This window comes from Microtus pennsylvanicus, chromosome 7, assembly GCF_037038515.1.
Source record: "Microtus pennsylvanicus isolate mMicPen1 chromosome 7, mMicPen1.hap1, whole genome shotgun sequence".
Lineage (NCBI taxonomy): Eukaryota > Metazoa > Chordata > Mammalia > Rodentia > Cricetidae > Microtus > Microtus pennsylvanicus.
Genome location: NC_134585.1, coordinates 4,512,231 through 4,533,364, shown reverse-complemented (window position 1 = coordinate 4,533,364; position 21,134 = coordinate 4,512,231). Strand labels below are relative to the sequence as shown.

The following is a 21,134-nucleotide window of genomic DNA, read 5'->3' as shown; positions in this document are numbered from 1 at the left end:
AAACCTTCCTTTTTATTTAGACAGAAAGGAAGAGATGATGTGCGATTCCCCTCTGTATGCTGTGAATGTTTTATTACCACTGGTTATTGAAGAAGCTGCTTTGGCCTATGGCAGGGCAGAATAGAGCTAGGCAAGAAAACTAAACTGAATGCAGGGAGAAAGGAGAAGTCAGGGAGATGACATATAGCTGCCAAAGGAGAAAGATGCCGGAACCTTACCAGTAGGCTTTGTGGTGATACACAGATGAACAGAAATGGGTTAATTTAAGATATAATAGCTAGGTAGAAATACACCTGAGCCATCGGCCAAACAGTGTTGTAGTTAATATAGTCTCTGTGTCATTATTCAGATCTGGGTGGCAGGGAAACCAATGCATAGTCTCCGATTACAACTGTTCCTACAGAACACACGGTTCCTATGACTGCAGAAGCTAAACTCGTGTTTCTAGTGCTCCTGAAGCCACACCTCAGTGCCAGACACTCATCTGGTTGGGGCAAGAACAGGTGGCCACAGAAGGACCAAGACCAGAAGAAATGCAGTCCTGTACTGGGCACATAGAAAGCCAGCTCCACTGGCCACTCCGTGTGTGGGGAGCCACATGCAACAGCAGGAGGGGGTGAGCTCCCCGCTGACAAGGAAGCACAGGGTTAAGTATAGGACCCCACCCCTTGGAAAGGCTCTGAGACTCCATATGTGGTGCACTGTCAAGGGAGCTGCAGGGAGGAACTACGAAATGACCATTTTTCTTGGAAAGGACCTAAGGTAAGCAGCACACAGAATGGAGGAAGGCAAGAGAAACGGCCACATGGCCACCCTGATGCCTTTGTGCTGGGAGACCCCAAGGCTACCCTGGCCATGAGCTGGCAATGCTCATGAAGTCTGCATGAAGACCCCATGGCAGCATCACCCCCAAGCCCAGTCACTCTGTAATAAGGGCCAGTGCCAAGGCCGGGTCTACAGGGCTTTGTGTGTGTCTGGGCTCTTCAGAAGAACAGAAGGTCTGCCAGAGGAGCCAAGAAAGACCCAGTTTATTAATGAGAGTAAGACCCAGGGCGACTGTTTCTCTTAGTGTTCCTCCTAATTTTCTAAGAGCCCCACTTCTGGTTACTTATGGGATTTCTGCCAATCTTTGTGTTTCCCACTTTTGTTCCAATAATCAATAAAGACTTAGAATGGAACATGTGCTCATTTCAGATGCAGCAAAACCATGGCTGGGCCACTTTGTTCCTTCCCGAGTTCTAGGGCAACAGGAGAGAGGGGAGACTGGGCGGGGAGCTCAGGCTATGTGCACATCAGAGTCTCAAACACGCTCCTGGGGGTTGGAAACAAACAGGATGGCTCTGATCAAACCACGATGCATGCTGGGTGACGGTGGTGCACACCTTTAACCCCAGCACTCAGGAGGCAGGATTTCTGAGTTTGAGTCCAGCCTGGTCTACAGAGCAAGTTTGAGTATAGGTGGGGCTACACAGAAAAACCATGTTTTGAAACACCAAACAAACAGCAAAGAACTGTGAAGAATGAAGCTTCTAGACTCCCCCATCCTACCCAATATAAGCTGGGAGAACTGTCGTGAGGGGCTGCGCGTGGGACTCCAGATTCCCTCAGAGCAGACACTGACTCCCAGGAGTAGGAGTGTGGTCAGCTGGTGCAGGCTCTCTCTGACATGTCAGTGGGCAGGCAGGACAGGAGGGTGAGGACACAGGAGGAGCAGGGGCCTCTTTGGGTCGCTAGGTCAATCAGTGCAATGTAGAGACCCTAGGATGCTCGATGATTTAGAAGTAGCAGCACCAGGCACTGCACTGGCTATGTACTGCTTTCTGCCTTCTGCTAAACCGCACTGACTCTGTGACAGGCAGTGGAGTTATGGGGCAGTTCGTGGTGGAGGCCCTGAATGGTGGCCCTCCAATTCAGATGCTGGAAGTGGAGTTATGGGGCAGTTCGTGGTGAAGGCCCTGAATGGTGGCCCTCCAATTCAGATGCTGGAAGTGGAGTTATGGGGCAGTTCGTGGTGAAGGCCCTGAATGGTGGCCCTCCAATTCAGATGCTGGAAGTGGAGTTATGGGGCAGTTCGTGGTGAAGGCCCTGAATGGTGGCCCTCCAATTCAGATGCTGGAAGTGGAGTTATGGGGCAGTTCGTGGTGAAGGCCCTGAATGGTGGCCCTCCAATTCAGATGCTGGAAGTGGAGTTATGGGGCAGTTCGTGGTGAAGGCCCTGAATGGTGGCCCTCCAATTCAGATGCTGGAAGGCGAAGAAAGTGTGTGGCACCGAGGCCTTTGCCACACACGGGAGTGTGGTGTCTATAAGCTGGGAGAACTGTCGTGAGGGGGTGCGCGTGGGACTCCAGATTCCCTCAGAGCCGACACTGACTCGACCACGCCTGAATATCCACTGAGCACCCTCTCCCTCTCCCTACACCTCAAAGCAGCCTCTAGCCAGGGCACAGTGTGTCCCGGCTCACCTGGGAGACACGGCGCAATGACCCTGTACTTGGCCAAGGCCAAGCCGTGTCTCCACTGAACTTTTCTCGGCACACAGGAATGAAGCACAGACCTGGAGTCAGATGAGGGAAATCTCTGTGGTCCCCAGTGCTCAGCGCAGGACGCTGCCGTGGCACGGCAGGGCTGTCTGTCAGTTACGGAGCACTGCCCACAGGCAGAAACCAGGGAATGACCACAGGACCACCTGAAACCATTCCTGGAACTGCTTGTGAGTACACAACTATTCTAAAATAAAGCATCTGGGTGAAGAAAAAGAATGTTAAATTAACCATGCCTTTTTTTTTTTTTTAAATAGAAGAAAGGTGAGCTGAGCCAAGCACTGGGAAGGACCGACAGAACAGAACAAAATGCGGACACATCTCTGGCCCTCTGGCCTTAGTTCTTTCCTACTGTGGCCGCTGCACTGGGGAGGTAGTCTCCATCTTCACCAGCCAGGGAGGCTGGTACAGGCTGAGTTTGGGCTGGGGCTGAGGAAATGAGCCTGGTGATTTGGCTAGTGAGCATCCATCCATATACCTGTTCTGCTTCCCGCTCTCCCACCAGAGCCTCTCCCCTCCTTTACCGCTCTCTCCTGAGAAAGGGGCTTGAGGTCAGCTGTCTTCACTACTCAGTTGTTTTTTTTTTTTTTAACTCACTGAACCCTGCTCTCCCTGGCTAACCCTGAGGGTCAGTCTGTTCTCACAATACCCTGCCACCATGCAGCCCCAGCCTGGAGCAAGCCCTCCTCTGCAGAGGGCAGTGGCAGTGGTCCGCTAAGACCCAAGGGGCAGCACACAGGGCAGCAGAGGAGTGGGGGAGCAGGTTGCTGAGGTTACCCACGGCAGCACCCCACCCCCAGCTGGCACTCAGCAGATGTTACTTGGAAGTCCCTGTAGCCCCTGGGAAGGGTCACCATAAGCATTAGTCCCACCTCCCCTGAGGGGAGCAGCTCACATTGCAATTTTTTTTTCCAGGACAGGGTTTCTCAGTAGCTATGGAGTCAGTCCTGGAACTCACTCTGTAGACCAGGTTGGTCTTGAACTCAGAGATCCACCTGCCTCGGCCTCCCGCCTCCCGAGTGCAGGGATTGAAGGCGTGTCCCACCGCCGCCTGACAGATAGCAACTCTTAAACCCTTGCTCCACCCCCAGAGTCTAAGGAGGTCTGTGTCCTACAGTCCAGGAAGTCACTGGCCCCTCCTCAGCTCCAATCAGCGCTCCCTGGAGTCACCTCCAAATAAGCAGTTTGGATTTAATTCCTGCTTTTGGAGAACTCAACCTAAGATAGGTACTCACAGGGGAATGAGGGCCAAAAGCCAAATCCACCGAGTATAAATGAGGAGTGAAAAGATCCACAACAGCAGCAAGGTGGCCAGCAGCCACCCCAGAGCCTGTGTGGGTGGGAGGACGTGTGTCCACATGTGACTGTGACAGCCACACGTATGAACGGCTTTCATCTGCCTCGTCACCCCCGACACAGTACCCACACCTATTGGATATGCGAGCCAAACCCTGCATCAGATCTCATTTGACTACCAGTGTTAAGGAACCCCATGCTTGGGTCCCAGGGCACTCTGGGAACCAGACCATCTGCAGCCCAGGTTTCTAATCATGAAGGATGAGAAGCAGCAAGAGCAGCTCCCACGGCTCTTCTGTGGAGCTGTGGCGCTGGCCGATGACACTTCTGAGACACATAGCTAGAGGGGCACACACAAGGCAGAACTGAGGGAAGGTCGGCACTGGTGACATCACCAGGTGGCGAGAAACGGGTGCCACTATCTCATCCTGTACACTCACACCGGGTTTGTACAATGATAGCTTACACCAAAAAAAAAAAGTAAAAATTAACTCTCCTACTCAGACAGATGCCAGGAAGCCTGGGCTTACTCAGGTACTCAACAAGTGCCCCACCTGTGCCAGGATGTTACTAAGCAACAAAGACTTGGGCTGTGTCAAAGGTCAGGTGAGACTGAGGTCACCTCTTGTGTGGGCCTCGGTTGCTCCTGTTTAAGGCCGTCTGGCTCTGGGGCTGCACAAGGCAAAGCTGCAGAAACATGCTGCCTGCTGCAGCAGCCAACCCGAGGGCGGGCAGTCCAAGGACGGCCAAGGACGGCCAGTGTCTGGGCCCACGGACCTTCCTGGGTGGTTGGAGTCCAACACGGTTCAATGAATGCCAATTAAAGGTGTTACCAAGGTGAGACAGTACGACACCCAACGGCAACAGAAGACGCAGAAGCCCCCAGCATGAGCTCATGCTCTTACTCGGCTGCGCTCCCCTGGTATATCACAGCTCCGCTGAAGGAAGCTAGGCTCACACCAGAACTAAAGACGCTGTGGTAACCTCAGCTGGGCTTTAAAGAGCCCCCCTGCTTGGAATGCAAAGCAGGCAGAGTGCGGGAAGGTGGAGCAGCCACCTGTGAAGGGCATCCAGTCATTCTGCTCAGGGAGCCTTGGTGCTGGAGGGAGCCACCCAGCTCTGACCTTGCAGACCCCACGGGAAATACACAGGGAATATCTTGTCTTTTCTTGTTTTATAGAGAGTGTACCCACGGAAGACAGCAGAACTGTGGATGGCTCTGTATGGACAGGCCAGGGGAGCCCTGGTACTGAGCACTCTAAGACCTAATGTCGCTGAGGCATTAGGGCTGAAAGGATGGAAGCAGAGTCCTTATGGAGGGCCACCATGAGTCCCGCCCTTTTCTGACATGCTTCAGCCTTAGGGAAGAAACCCAGAAAGCTATTCTTGTCCTAACACACGAAATGTAAGTCTATAGGGAAACCACTGAGACTTGCTTGAGTCCTAGCCCCTGCCTTAGCATGGCTCTGCTCTCAAAGCTCTTTCCGCGGCCTCAGGAACGGCCCCTGCAGGCTACAAGTGTTGTGTCCTTCAGCTCCACCCCCTGCCCAAGGCACCCTACACAGCCTGAAAGAGTGGGCGCCATAAATACCTGTTGATAAAGCAAAGGGCTCGGTGCCAGCCAGCCTGGTCAGCGCTGGCAGTGAGGCTGAGAACAGGGCTCAGGGAGGCCAGCCAGTGCCGCTGGCCTGTTACTCAGGGAGAGCCTGTTCCTACGCCAACCTGTTCTGCTCCTCACATGGCAACGAGTCCCTCGGGTTCATGGCGCCGGTGTCAGCTGAGATGCTTGTTTATGTTTTAAAATCCCAGCCTAAATCCCAGCATCTGTGCTCTAGCTGGGGAGGCCAGGCTCACGGTCACGGCGAAGCTTCCGTGGCCTGCTGTAGCACCTGTCAACCACTGCTCTACTTGGACCCAGTTAGTGTCCAGACAATCTCAGCTCAGATTTGTAACGCTTCATTTCCTTTTCTAGATCAATGCTGAAGACATTTAATTACCTTATTACATAAAATTTCTCAAACAATGCCAAGATACTGACTCAAGTCATTTTCTTTCCTTCCTTCCTTTTATTTATTTATTTATTTATTTATTTTAATTTTCAAGACAAGGTCTCACTGTGTAGCTCTGTCTTAGAATTCACTCCATAGACCAGGTTGGATTTGAACTCAGAGATGCACATACCTCTGTCTCCCAGAGCTGGGATTAAAAGCATGTGCCACTGCCCAGCTTGGAAATGTATTTTAATTAGAACAATAAAAAAATATGGTCTAAACTAAGCAATTAAAGGGCACAGCCCAGACTTGGCTGGCACACACATGCTCCCAAATGCAGAGAGAACGCCCCACAGGCTTGGGTCTGATCCAGGACTCTTGTCATTTTCTAGCTTCATACTCTCTGGCCTTCAAGCACCCTGCTTACCTCTAGCCACTAGTACGTCCCTGAGAAACATGCTGGGTGGGGCTGGAGGCACGAGCTCCACCCCATTCACCTTCCAAGTGTGCCTCAGGGTTAATTCCAGGGAGAAAAAAATGGTACTAACCGTGGTGGAGTCAAACAGGGACCCACTCCATAGCTGGCCCACACTCCACAGTGAACTGCCCTCTGTGAAACACACAACACATGCAGCACTTTCTCCTTGGAAAAGGAAAAGCCAAGGCAAGTGGTAAAGGACAGTTAAACAGCAAGAAAGCCAGCAGGAACTACCAGGAAGACTCCTCCCCCAGGCCAGCGTAAACCTGAAGGTCATGGCAAGTAGCTCTAAACCGGGCAAGGCGGGCTCAGTATATATTCTTTTTCAGACCAAAGGAACTGTGGGTGTCGGTGACTCTGTCAGCCTTAGTAGAGTTCTCCAGTGGGCAGCAGCAGCCTGCCCAGGCCCACCCAGGGACGTAGACCAGGGCAGGAGAGACTTCAGGCCCTCACTGCAGGAGGTCCAACAGCCCCTTTCCACCCTCTTCCACCCTCAAGGGCAGACATTTGCGCTCCTGTCAGAGGGGAGAGAATACTCAAGGCACCAGAAGAAACAGCAGAGTTTGCCCAGAGAGAAAGGGCCGGATGGGCTCGACCCTTCCAGAGAACTCAGCAGGAACCAGGGCCAGGTTAGGGCTCAGGCTCCACCGAGAACACTCATCAAAGTGATGCCTCTGGTATCACACCTGTCAGCGACGTGAGCCCTGGGCTTTCTTGACTATCCTTCCATGGCTGTAGCGGCTCTGGCTGGGGAGGTGCTGAGCAGTGCACGAGCTGGCCTGGACTTTTGGGGACAATGGGACAGATGAAGTTACCTGGGCAGGAGCTGGCGTGTTTCTCCTTTCCATCTAATGAACCTGCCAAGCTGATTTCTGTCTGGTCTTACACTTGGGTCCTTGAAAATGAAGGAATGTAATGTACAGTGACTTTACCAAGGGGGCTCCCATGGTCCCTTTCTTCAGAAATGGTGCTTATATTAATAATGGGGAAAGAGCAGAGGATGGAGTTAGATTAAAGCTTACGGAGCGTACATCTTTAACCCCAGTTTACATCTGTACAGAATGGTTTACATCTTTAACCCCAGCACTTGGGAGACTGAGGCAGGAGGACTGTCATGAGTTCCAGTCCAGCTATGGCTACAGAGTGAGACCCTTCTGAACAGTAACAACAACAAAATCTTAAATAGACATTTAAATGTTAGGTTCAATCTCATCTTTTCAAGCCAGCATGTTTGAGGCAAACAGTTTAAACTTTAACAAAGAGGGGAAGGAGGGATAAACCTAAGAAATCACGTGGGAGCCTCTCCTGAAATCGAACATCTCTGTGTCTCATTTCTGAAGCAGTGAGTCTTGTTTCCTTATAACCCGTGCTGCAGTATGAAGGGGCAACTACTTATTACCAGGGAATGAAAAAGCAAATTCAAAACTGAATGCCCTAGAGAAGCAAGATTCCTATCAGGCCAGAGCATGTGGCAAGGCCTTCAGCAGCTCAGACCCTGAGAACTTTCCAGGCAGGGTCTCTCTGTGTTGCCCAGGGCCAGAGAACATGATGTCAGAGGGCGGTGACAGAGGCCACACCAGACACTATCACGTGAAGACCGGCTAGCTCCAGCTGAGGACTCTATCCTCTGCTTGTGACGGGACAGCAATGTGAAATGGTTAGGAGCATGGAGAGGCAGCCGCTGAGAGCCCGGAGAAGCCAGAGGTTGTGCCTGTCCAGGCTGTCCAGGAGAGGTGGGGGACTGGAGAGGCAGGAGAAGAGATGTCAGGAGAAAACCTCGGTGAATGACAGCTGGGCCACAGTCCCCTCTAGGGTCTGGCTCTCCCAGTCTTCATCCGTCCTACTGATTTCAAATAAAACTGGTACAAAAGCATCTACGCTGCAAATTAAGGCCACAGTGAGCGATGTTGCTATAATCTGCCTGAGAAAGTCTCACTGATCCAGAGCAGACCAAGCTCTAGGGAGGACAGCCAGAGCCACTGTCACACTGTGGGACACAAGGAAGATGGATGTTGATCGTGTCAAAGTGACAGCACAGGAGGTCCCATTGCATTTTCCAGGCAGGAGTCGCGGGAGGAGGAGTTAGAAGTGTGACAGGTGGCTGTGGATGGAGGTCAGTGACAGAGCTGGGCAGGGTATGTGTGGGTTCCTGTGTTCAATGTTCCAGACCAGAGAAGGAAGGAAAAAGTAACACACACACACACACACACACAAAAACCAAACCAACAGCCCCCCCCCCCAAAAAACAAACCAAAAGCAAAAGCAATGTGCATGTACACAGTCCAGCAGCTCCCATTGTAGCCTCTGCCGGGAATGGCATCTTGGGGAGCATCAAGGGGCCATCACTGACTGAGCTCCCCGACAGACTGGTCTCTAACTTCTGAGGACATGGGAGACACATGCAATTCCTGGATAAAGTAGGATAAGGTGCAAGATGTAGCACGCATCCCACACGCTCTTCTGCCCACCTGTGGCTCAGCAGGGCAGAGCAGGGAAGAGCAGGAAAACAGAGAGAGAAGCAGACTTTAGCTGGAAATGGGAAAGGACTTCCTTCCCATGATCTCACTGGTGACAGAGAGGAATGTGGAGTGTCCAAGCTAAAGCTGGCAGGCACTTGAGAAAACAGGGATTCTGTTCATGAGGGCTGGGGCTACCCTGAACTCAGAACCGAATTCAAGAATTTGGTGGAAACCACTGCTTCACTTTGAAAGTCACAAAAGAAACAAACAAATGGAAACAAAGTGAACAGTTTGCACCTGACAGAAAAGTGCAGCCATGCTGAGCCTCAGTGGGGACTGGGCGTGGAGCTGGTCACTGGAGGCCCTTTCCCAAGGGACCTTCTTCGCCTGCCTCTGCCTCCCGAGTGCTGGGATTAAAGGCGTGAACCATTGCCGCCTGGTCCAAGGGTCTGGATTTAGAGAGTCCAGCTGATGAGACAGCTCATTGGTGCCACTGGGCCTGATGACCTGAGCTCATCCCCAGAGCCCACCCAGGGGAAAGAATCGACTCCTGCAAGTTGTCCTCTGTACGTGCGCACATCCACAAAAGAAATGTAATATTTAAAAGTATTCTAATAATTGAAACAAGAATAATACAAAAATTTTTGAGTTCTAAAATCAATTGTGCTACATGGCACCCCCTCCTCCATTTATCAACGCCAAGGTCATAGGCCAGGTCTTTCAGCTCCTCCTCTCAAAAAGCAAACTATACTGTGGACTAGATCAGATCACTGCTACACACAGACAGAGAGCTCAGCAACAAAACAGAAATCCCAGAGGAAACCAAGGCTGAAAGGCAAAGCCATAAAGTTCAGAGGGAAAACAGCGCTGTTTGGGGGACACAACGCGGAGGTCACTGAGGAAAAGCAGGTAACTTTAGAAGAGTGCTCATTTCTGGGGCTACACAGGGCAGCTAAGACAGCTTGAGAGACGCTCCTGCAGAGAGCAGAGGCTCCCCCATCAGTGCTTGAAACCACTTGTAACTCCAGCTCCCAGGGGAACGGAGGTCCTTTCCTGGCCTCTGCAGGCACCTTCGTTCACATGTACAGCCCGCCCCCATATACAAGTAGTTAAAATAACATCTTAAAGATCACTTTAAAATGGCTTTAATCCTAGCACTTGGGAGGCAGAGGCAGGTAAATCTCTGAGTTTGAGGCCAGCCTGGTCGACAGAGTGAAATCCAGGACAGCAAGGACTACACAGAGAAACCCTGTCTCGAAAAACAATCAAAACAAAACAAATTTTAAAAATTCTTGCATTTTTTTTTTTTTTTAAAGAATGAGGTGCAAGCACCAAGAGCTCAGCTCAGCAATGGAGCACTTCCCAGCATGCACAGGGTCCTGGGTCCCGTCGTCAGCAGGAGAAACAAACCCAAAAAGCAGATGTCAACTTGATGAAGGACCAATCCCTTCAGACACACAGAGCTTCTATAGTAGGCAAGAAGAGCACTTCAACAGTCAAGGAAAGAGAAAGGAAACGGCTCTCTGATTTTATATTTTGTTTTTGAGCTAGGGACTCATCTAGCACAGGCTAGCCAGAACTTACTTTGTAGCTGAGGATGACCCTGAACTCATCTTCATACTTCTACCTCCCGAGGACTGAGATTCATGCTACACCACAGCTGGCTAGAGTTTCTGCTGCTGTTGTTTTTAAACAGATTTTAAGCAAATGGAAGAAATGCCAACCTCATTCGTAAGGAGACATACTGGAAAGCTTTACTAAGACAGCGTAGTTGGGCTATGAGCAGTGGCGCATGCCTGTAATTCCAGCACTGGAGAGGTGGAGAAAGGGAAACTTAAGTTCATGGACAGTCTAGGCCACACATTTGCCTAAAAAAAAAAAAGGACTACTGCCAATCTGCTAAGCAAAGTGTCTAAAAAGCTATTATCAGACAAAAAAGGATTTGCACAGCACATACACACAGTATTGTCTTTATCTTAAAGAGAACAATGTTTGCTCTGTTGGAGACGCTCTAGCGTGAGGGGGACACCAGCACGACTAGGGAGAGGAACTGGGGCTGTAAGAAGGTGGGGGAGACTCACGTCTCACTCCCTGTTCCTCACTAAGAACTCATGAATTTGCACCACATGGCCGGGTGTGGTGGGGTATGTGCCTGCCATCCCATCGACCCAGGAGCTGAGGACGGCGGCAGAACATCCAAGGTCAACCTGGCTCACAGAGCAAGACCTATTACTGAGGAAAAAAACCAAACATTTATTTCTGGTCAATGGTTGGTATTAACTCTAAAAAAAAAAAAAACTCCCCAGGGTATAAACATTCCACTTTCAGAGTTAGCTCTGCCTGGATTTCCACAGCCAGTTGGGCAGGAGGGGAGCTGCTTAAGACACAAACGCCCTCCAGAGGCACAGAAACAGCTCTGAGACTCGGCGTTGGGCAGCTCAAAGCTGAGCCGCGATGTGAAGACAGAGGCTCGCCTTGGTCATGGCCGCTGGGTTTCAGCGTTCTCTTCCATCCCCTGAGCTGCGTGGTGGGCAGGGCTGGTGGTTGGAGAGAAACTTCTCCAGGAAACCGGTTGTGCCAGAATGGAGAGCAGCTTCTCAGCGGAGACTCTAGGGCCTGTCCTTGCCCAACAGACAAGGCCTCACTGGGCATGGAAGGCAGGTGGGCACAGGGGTGCATGCCTGTGACCTTCAACCCAGGAAGCTCACCAAGAGCTCCAGACCAGCCCCATTTGTGAGTGACACTCTGTCTCAACACCCCTCCCCCACTCCCGAAAGAAAGAAGAAAATGGGAAGAAACCAGAACATTTGTACAAAGTACACGACTCTTGGGGTTTACAATGGCTTCTTAGCTGTTTAAATGAGGCCAGCCAGGAACAGATTGCCAGGCAAACTGTCATTTGTCAGCCCCTACTGAGCTCAGATGGTTTCCCACCTGTCCAGACAGACAAACAGGCTGCCTACAGCTATGGACAGGTGGGTCCCATGGTGCCAGACACTGGGTCATTAGAGCTATGAGACACAGCAGAAGAGCCACTTAGCAGCCACAGGCCCAGGCTTCCTTCTCACCCACTTACTCGGTGGCACAGAAAGAGAACACCACCGGGGAAGACACAAAAACAGTGACAGAGGAACCCTGAGCTGGAAGAGCAACCTATACAAGTCTGGAGCTACGACCTTAGACTATAATACACCTCCTCCCCGGGGTGGGAGTGCCTCTGTGCTGCCTGGGGGTTGCAGAGTCCCAAGGAAGCCAAAACGAGCTCCAGGAACTGCCTTCCTGGAGTTGTACAAAATACAGGCTTGTCCCCTCACTATCTGGCCAAGTAATCATTTAGCTGCAACGTTAACCACATAGTACCAGTTAAACTTGTCTGAGGACATCATCTTCCGCCTTCGTATCTAGTGCCTAGGAACCTTCTGCTATACTGACCTATAAACTCCACCCAAGGCCAGAGAGGAGACTGAAGTCCCTATATTTCATTTTGTAACTGGCTGTGGTGAAATTTGCAACTCATGTACCAGCCTCCTAGGGGTACATATACAAAACTTATCAGGCTCCAGGGGACACATCGTAAGATGCACCAGGCTCCTGGGGGCAAGCCTGTAAGATGCATTGCCTCCTGGGGGGACACATGTAGATGCACTGGGCTTCTGGAGGGATGAATGCAAGATGCACCAGGCTCTTGGGAGGACGCCTGTAAGACACACCATGCTCCAGTGGCACACATGTAAGATGTACCAGGCTCCTGGGGGACACATGTAAGATGTACCAGGCTCCTAGGGGGACGCCTGTAAGATGCACCAGGCTCCAGTGGCACACACGTAAGATGCACCAGGCTCCTAGGGGAAGCCTGGATGGCATACGGGGCAAATTCCTTGTGGCAGGGCCTCTTACACCTGCACTGATCACCTTGGAGGCCTTTACACCTGATCCACTCACTGAACCACTGTCTTAGTAATTCTGAACCCCTTCCCTTGTCTTAGAACCCTGGAATTTAGGTCTCTGCTTCACTGACCACGTGATAAGTTCATGAAAACTTCTCCTGAGCTAGGGATGCAGCAGAACTCACCCGGGGATCCCACCCAGCGGAAAGCATGATGGGCCCTGAGGGAGTCTCAAGGACTCAGATTTCCCCATAGCCACAACTCAGAAACATGATGCGCGAGTATTTAAAAGGTGCAGACACAGTCTGAAGGAAAAACAACAAACCAAACCAACCCACAGGAACAGCTGAGCAAAGGCGGGCAGCAGTATGACATGGAGGGGACCGGGAAGGAGACCTAAGTTCCAGGGTCCTCTCCGTGACGGTGAGCACAGGATGGAATTTGAAATTTCTTTTACAGAGAGAAACAAAGTAGCTGAATAATGCTGCTGGCTCCTCCCTCCGCCCGCCCGCCACACTCGCAAACCTGCTCATTTACCTTCCTGGCCCTCTTCATCTCCAGGCCAGCTCTCTAGAGTGCCCACACGAGAAAGCCAGAGGCTCTGTCTTTTTGAACAAGGCTGTTTCTCAGCATCTACAACAGAGCCTGGGACACAGCAGGCACATAACAGACTAGCTTGATGATAACTGCGAAGAAAAAAAAACACTAAAAAGATGCCTACTGTGTCTCAGATGCAACTGTTTAGAATTATCCAAGGCAAATTACCATTGCCGAAATCATACCAAACCTTTCCTTCCACAGCCTGGTGCGCTGACGACGAAACTGGAGTCAGGGCGTATATGTCTAGCCATGTCCCAGTATGCGGAAGCTGGGCATGATGGTGCACCCCTCTAACTTCATTGTTGTCATCTGAGGTCAGTGTGGGCTACATAGTAAGATCTTAAAGTACCGCCCCTCAAAACAAGTCAGGAGAAAATGTCTCAGTGACTCTCGGCTCAGGAATAAAGATCACATCTAAATAGTCTACTCACCAACTTCCACGTGTCACTCGAGTTGGGTTTGTTTTGGTTTGTTTGTTTGCTTTTTTGAGATAGGGTCTCTCTATGTAGCCCTGCTAGGCTGTCCTGGAACTCGCTTGTTGTAGAATATTATTTTAAGGTGTGTTACTTTTGTTTATGCTGTGGAACATTTGAACATTTGTTTAATGATGTAAAGGTGTGTTGCTTTTGTTTATGCTGCATTTGTTTAACTCTGTGAAGCTGTGATTCTTTGCTGTCTAAAACATCTGATGGTCCTAATACAGAGCTGACCAGCCAACAACAAGGCAGGAACAAAGAAAGATAGGTGGAGCTGGCAGGCAGACAGTATAAACAGAAGGAGAAATCTGGGTCTATATCCAAAGGATGCTCAATCATGCCGCAAGGACATGTGCTCAACTATGTTCATAGCAGCTTTGTTTGTCATAGCCAGAACCTGGAGACAACCTAAATGCCCATTGACTGAAAAATGGATAAAGAAAATGTGGTATATTTACACAAAGGAGTACTACACAGCAGAAAAAAAATAACATCTTGAATTTTGCAGGAAAATGGATGGAGCTAGAGAACATTATTTTGAGTGAGGTAACCCAGACACAGAAAGACAGTTATCACATGTACTCACTCATAGGTGGTTTTTAAACATAAAGCAAAAAAAAAAAAAAAAACAGCCTACAAACCACAATCCCAGAGAACCAAGACAACAATGAGGACACTAAGAGAGACTTACATAGATATAATCTACATGGGAAGTAGAAAAAGACAAGATCTCCTGAGTAAATTGGGAGCATGGGGACCTTGAGGGAAGGTTGAAGGGGGAAGGGAGAGGCAGGAAAGGGAGCAGAGAAAAATGTAGAGCTCAATAATATCAAAAAAAAAAAAAGATGCAGAGCTGCCTGGAAGCAAGAGTGACTTAAGCAGTAAGAACAAAACCAACAGAAACTGGGAGGATGAAGGAAGGCTGTGACTCCAGCGTGTGCCAGGAAACAACTTAAATAGACATTCCAGGCTCCGGGCTGTCCCCAGGGGTGGGAGTGCCACATTCTTGTTTTGAGTGGGAGGGCTGTGCTCGGTATAAAAGTATGCCTGTTTACATACCAAGGAACAATGCACACTGCAGACCTGCTTCGAGTCCTCGGTGGAAGCGGGCCACAAGGCCTCTGTGGAGCTGCACCAATCATCTCCCCTCTTGATGACATCATGCTAGCTCTAAGGGACAGCGCTGGAAAAGGGGAAGCCTGGGGACTTGGCCTGGAAGGGTGCTCCTCCTGCCATCCCTTCAGACTGAAGCAGGGCGAGCTCTGTCCGAATGGACATCCCGAAGCAGGAATCACTCTGGGCCCATGGAGAAGGCATACGGAGCACGTTCCTGCCCTTCACCATCTCCCACTTGTTTAATATTTATGACAGCTGATTACAAAACACAAATTTATCACTTAAGCCTTCAGCCAAGTGTTCCCTGACTCAGATATTTATGCTAAGTAGACAAGCAGCCTTCTGTGGTTTTCTCCTTCATAATCCTCGATCCCATTCAAAAGCAGGCATGTGGGGAACCTAGCTCACAGACGTTTGAACTGACACAACCTGACCAGGCGGTTGTTTCTGCTCTTTCAGACAGCGTCCACTTCTGAGGGGCCTACACCTGCAGGCTCAACCAACTAGAGTAAAGAGTTATGGACAATAAGCTGATGCCGATGTTCTACATACACCATTGCTTTCGCCGTCTACACTACAGTTAGACAACCGCTCGGCAGTGCTTCACTTTGTTAGGCACCGTAAGAAACCCGGAGATGGCACGAAGCATGCAGCGGTGTGTGAATAGGTTGTAAGTGGCTCCGCCATCTTATGCAAAGGGCTTTACTATCCTTGGGACTTGCTTGGCATGGCAGGGTTGGTTTACAGACACTATGGGGTGGAAGACATTTAATTCTGACATTAACTGCTTCTGCTCCTGCACATGTGACTGTGGGCAGGAGGCAGCTAGGAGTTTATCTAGAGACTCAGACACCACTGAAACTGCCACCTTGGCAAATGGAGCTCTGAAGCCTTTCCTAGGGCCAGAGTGGAAAAAGCTATGAGTTCTGACGACCCCCCCCTCCCAGTCTCTCAGCATCCTGAACACTCAAGCACTGCACACAGAAATCAGTTTGCCAGAGCTGTGCCCAGCTTGATACAAATAAGGTCCCCACTAGAGAAGGATGTCTCATTCCACTGAGGAGACTTGATAATGGCATTATTGCTGGGCATAGGGGCACACACCTGTAATCCCAGGATCTCACAGGCAGTCTAGCAGAAGGACTACTGTGAGTTCAAGGCCAGCATGGGCTACTAAATGAGATGCTCAAACAACAACAAAAAGCCAGCATTTATTTATGTAAACAGTGTCAATATTAAGCTTCTTGGTGGAAGGTAGGCTTCACAGTGGGGAACCCATGCTCAAAGGTAGAGGGACCAGAACCTGGACAGAACTGCTACTGCAAAAGGCCCCTCATAGGAACGGTACCTTTACCAGAGGGACACAACCAGCCCAGCTCTCCCTGGGACTGTCAATGTGGAGTATACAGGCAGGTAAACAATGTTGACGGAAGGGAAGGGACTTGAAAGGTAGGAGGACGTGTTGAGCACAGCATCTCGGAAGCCCAGCAATGCTAGTGCAGCTACAGAAACAACACTGAACCTTCGGATCCAGGGGACCGAGACAACCTGATGGCAGAGCATTGGACTAGCACGCACGGGTCCTGGGGTAGATTCCTAGCAACATACATACAAGGGCAGGGGACAATATTGACTCCAGCTCCAAATTCTACCTTGTCATGGAAAGGTATCTACAATGTGCAGTTATTGGGTAAGAAAAGTAAATTATAAATTGGTAAACATACAAACCAAATTTGGCTATGTAACAAATATTCACATAGGTCACCTATGTGGGAGGTACATGTGTTTTCCCCCCATCCTTGATACACAGCTTCTCATTGTACCTGCCAGTGAGCTGCAGGGGTCAGGCTCGAACTTGACTGGAGAACTCAGATAACATCTGGAGTCTGGCATCAGAGGGCCCTCTTAGGCAGAGCTCTTTAGTAAGCAAACTCCATTACTTCTTCATTAGCAAGACTCTGGTAGGACGTAAGAAACAGGCTGGTGTCTTTACTGGATGCTCTGTTGCAGGCTGATCTTCACCAGGCCAGCACTCACAAGTCATCTTGCCCGGGGCACTTCACCAAGGGCTACATCACCAGCAGTAAGCAGCATGACCCCAAACCTCTGAGTTAAGCATGCTGTCAGGCAGAGCACCTCGGCCATCAGCCAACCAGCCCTGCTGGTCACAGTACATAAGATGCATTCAGTGGGCCCGCGGCGGCTGAGTTCTCTCCCATCTTCTCTCGGAAGAGAAGGAGGCTCACAGCCCCTCCAAGACCAAAGGATGTCTGCCTGGCTCCACCAGGCCAGTGTATGCTCCCTCTCTTTGTAGTGGTGGTGGCGAGCCACATGGGAAGAGGGTCACATGAAGGACTGGAACTCCACTGCCTGCCAGTCACTTGGCCACCACCTGAGGGTCACCCACAAAGAGTGCTGCCTTTCCTAAGGTTGAAACTGTTGGGGACTGCGGACTCTCAGACCCTGAATTTTCTATGACCCTTTGCTGCCAGAGTAAACAGCTTGTTTTCCTGTGCTTGCAGCTGCTCTGAACAACCTATGCTTGCAGGTGCTCTGAGCACGAGACCCTGATGGCAGGGGAGTGGTTTTCAGCAGCGGGCTTGCAGCTGAAGGAGCTAGGGCGTGGCCATAGTCAAGGAAGGCACTATATAAGCAGCCCTGGAACACAATTAAGTTGGCATTCTTTTTTTTTCTTTTTTCTTTTTTTGGTTTTTCGAGACAGGTTTCTCTGTGGTTTTGGAGCCTGTCCTGGAACTAGCTCTTGTAGACCAGGCTGGTCTCGAACTCACAGAGATCCACCTGCCTCTGCCTCCCGAGTGCCGGGATTAAAGGCGTGCGCCACCACCGCCCGGCTATAAAGTTGGCATTCTTGTTTCAAGGATGATCCATGTCTCTGTCTGTGTGTATGTATTTCAATCTCCAGGCTCTTGACCAACTCGTGAACCACCGTCCTGTAGTGCAGGCGGTACTACAGGCATAGTATCGTAGTACACAAAGTACAGGCGCTACAGGACCGTAGTACATGTAGTAGTATGGATGGTAGGTACAGAAGACAGTCTAGATTCAGTTGTTTCTCCAAAGCTCCAGGAAGTGACAGTACTAGAATCTGCCATGTAGCTACCTCCTTGGGCACGCCAGGAACCGTGTTAGGTACTTCCACATGTCCCTACTTGGGGCTGTTCCACAATAAAGAATAACCCTGAGGGGGGCTGGAGAGATGGCTCAGAGGTTAAGAGCACTGACTGTTCTTCCAGAGGTCCTGAGTTCAATTCCCAGGAACCACAACCATCTGTATTGAGATCTGGCGCCCTGCTCTGGTGTGCGGGCATACATCGAGGCAGAATGTTGTATACATAATAACTAAATAAATCTTAAAAAAAAAAAAAGAATAACCCTGAGGATGTAGAAAACATGCATGGGATGTGGAGTGGATGGTGGCAATGGCTTTAGAGCCAAATTCACACAGGCCCAAAATGTCTCCACATTGCACTGTCTTCTAGAAGCGCCAGTCAGACTCACTGTAACTCCTCAGTGCTACGCCACAGCTGCCCTGGACCTTTCTGTCTCCCTCCCAGGCCTCAGGGAGGAGGCGCCTGTCTTCTTCAGAGCTGCTTCCCCAAGACTGTGGACCCAAAGTTCACCAAGGAGAAGCTAAGCAGGCAGAGGATGCAGTGATGCAGCCTAAGGCCCTGCCTGGGCGGGGACACGCAGTCAGCACCAAGGCCCTCATATTGGACAGCCCACCAGAGGCTTGGGTTCAGGACTAGTCCAGTGAACAACTTCTGAGATTTTTTCAGAGAGAGGAATCCACAAAAACAAGCAAATATGGCTCAAAAGCAATGCTGAGAGGCTGGGGATGTAGCTCAGGGGTACAGAACCTAGCATGTGGGTTCCATCCCCAACACTGCAAAAAAGACTGTCGCTGCACTTCCAAACATGGGTCCGCCCCCCAGCACTGCACAGGCGGTCACAGGACCACATGCTGTGGGTCCGTCCCCAGAACAGCACACGGATGCTAGACTACCCACAGCATGCTCAAATCTTTCATATTTTCTCGGATTTAAGAGGCAGCAGTGCAGTCTAGCATAGTGGTGCGCATCTACAACCCCAGGACTGCAAGCTCAAGACCAGGCCAGGCTTCACACGAGACCAGCAAATCAATCAAACAAACCCGAGAAGCACAGTGGCGCTTCTGAAGCTTCAGGCTTCCTGCAGAAGTCCAGAGCCCAGCATGGTGGCTCACACCAGTGATCCCAGCAGTCAAGCAGTTAAGGACCGTGGCCAGGAAGCACATCTTAAATTTGAGGCCAGCCTATGCCACATAGTAGAACCCCATCTTGGAAAAGTGTGTGTGTGTGTGTGTGTGTGTGTGTGTGTGTGTGAAGGTGGTAACAGCACAAACACCGTATCACATTATAAAGCAGAGAAACTGTGCAGGTCTAAGTGGCCAGCTTCACTCAGGCTGGGCACTGCCATGGTGATCTGCCATGTTCTCAGGAGGAAACACAAGGCAATGCCACACCTGAGTGGACTGTGCTTAGGATGAGGACACCTAGGACACGGAGCCATGAAGAGGAAGTCAGTCAGCCAAGCCGCCTTCTAGCAGGTCCCGCCATACTGCTCTCGCCTCTCTTTGTCTGGCCCCAAGTCTACTCTCTACCATCTTCATGCCCCTCCATTCACACTCTAGGAACTCAAGGTCCTCCTCTCCTACCTCCAACAAATGATCTGTCCATGTTTTCTCCTCCTGTGCTAGCCTCAGTCTGGTCTGAACCAAAGGAGTCATTAGCTCCTTGACTGCAGTCTAGTTCCACTTCTCCATGGTCCTTCTGGAAGCTCCTCTCACACTTGGGCCCCGTCTGCTGACTTTACTGCTCCCTATGTCTCTGACCACTCCTGGGCCATCATCCTAAAGATGTTCTGAGGGGCATCTTTTTCTTTTCCCTCCCTCCTTCCCTTCCTTCCTTCCTTCTTTTCTTTTTGAGACAGTGTTTCTCTAGCTTTGGAGCCTGTCCTGGAACTTGCTCTGTAGACTAGACTGGCCTCAAACTCACAGAGATCCACCTGCCTCTGCCTCCCAAGTCCTAGCACCACCCAGCGAGGGACATCTTCTTACACACATACTCTTCAATGTAATGTGGGGCACCCAGGAGCAACCTCACTCAGTGATTTCCCTCTAGAGCCTGGCACCTTTCTGGAACAGGTCCATCAAAGCTTTGACTAAGCAATGAAAAATCATTGGCACAGGGATTCCTGTGTCTGTCTCAACAGTCCCAAGCCTGGTCTTATCTGGAGATAAGGAGCAGAAGGAGTTGCCCTGCCCCGTCCCGTCCCACACTGGGAATGGGATGGGCTTTGGGTTACATAACTTTGCAGCAGGGACACCATCAAGCTGGGTTGGGCATAAGGGCTACAGACTGTTCGCAGGCAGGTGGCAGCTGTACTGCCCCCTCCTTTTAGAGAGCTTAATGCATCCCAAGATTGTTCCTGGGAGACAGGCTGAGTCCACTTCAAAAGCAGCTCCGTCCCAGCAAACAGACTGTAAGGCAAGAACATTCCTAGGATATTTGCCAACCATTCAGACACATGTTCTTCTGCCTAGTAGGGCACTCTAAAAGTCTCTGGGAACTAGTCGGTTCTACCTCCAAATGTTTAGTAACAGTGGTTAAGAAGAACCCTAGGTCTCACATCAGAAATGCTTTCTCCTCACCAATCTTTGATTCTTCTAAAGGCTCTGCCTAACCGAGCTGGGAATGTGGGACGGGCTGCGTGCATCTGCTGGGAGAGGCTTCTGGGTTGCAAGAACATGGCAAGAATAGCCAGGAGGCCCAGAATAGAACATCGTCCCTGGAACCCCTCTCCACAGCTTCTTCCCAGCACTCCCGGCTATCCCCACCTGCTGCCCTGCTAAGCCTGCTCTTCCCTCAGCCTCTCCAAGGACACACAGCCAGTGCCAGGGCCCTTCTGAAGTAACTTCAGAGTGAGACGGGCGGAGAGGCTCCAAATGTTTCCAAACACATGTCATTTCTAGGAACTGTCCCTCCCTCAGTTCTGCCCTGCCCTGCCCTGCTGGGCCTCCACCCTCAGGTTTAACCATTCAGGGACATTTCCTCTGGGACCCGAGCTTCTGGGAGCGTGCCACAGTAACTATCACCAGAGAGACTCTCAGCACAGTGCTCAGGGATGGGGCAGCCCTGGCACAGATCCTGCTCCCAGAAGCCAGTACACGGGTAGCTGGAGTGAGCTACAGCCAGGTCAGCCAGCCCAAATTCTCTGTAACATCACAGCAGC

General features: G+C 50.7%; 1 protein-coding gene across 7 annotated transcripts in view; it reads right to left on the bottom strand.

Annotated features, from left to right (window-relative positions):
- Anks1a (ankyrin repeat and sterile alpha motif domain containing 1A) overlaps positions 1-21,134 on the bottom strand; it is a 159,802-nt gene that overhangs the window by 40,019 nt on the left and 98,649 nt on the right. The window lies entirely within an intron of this gene.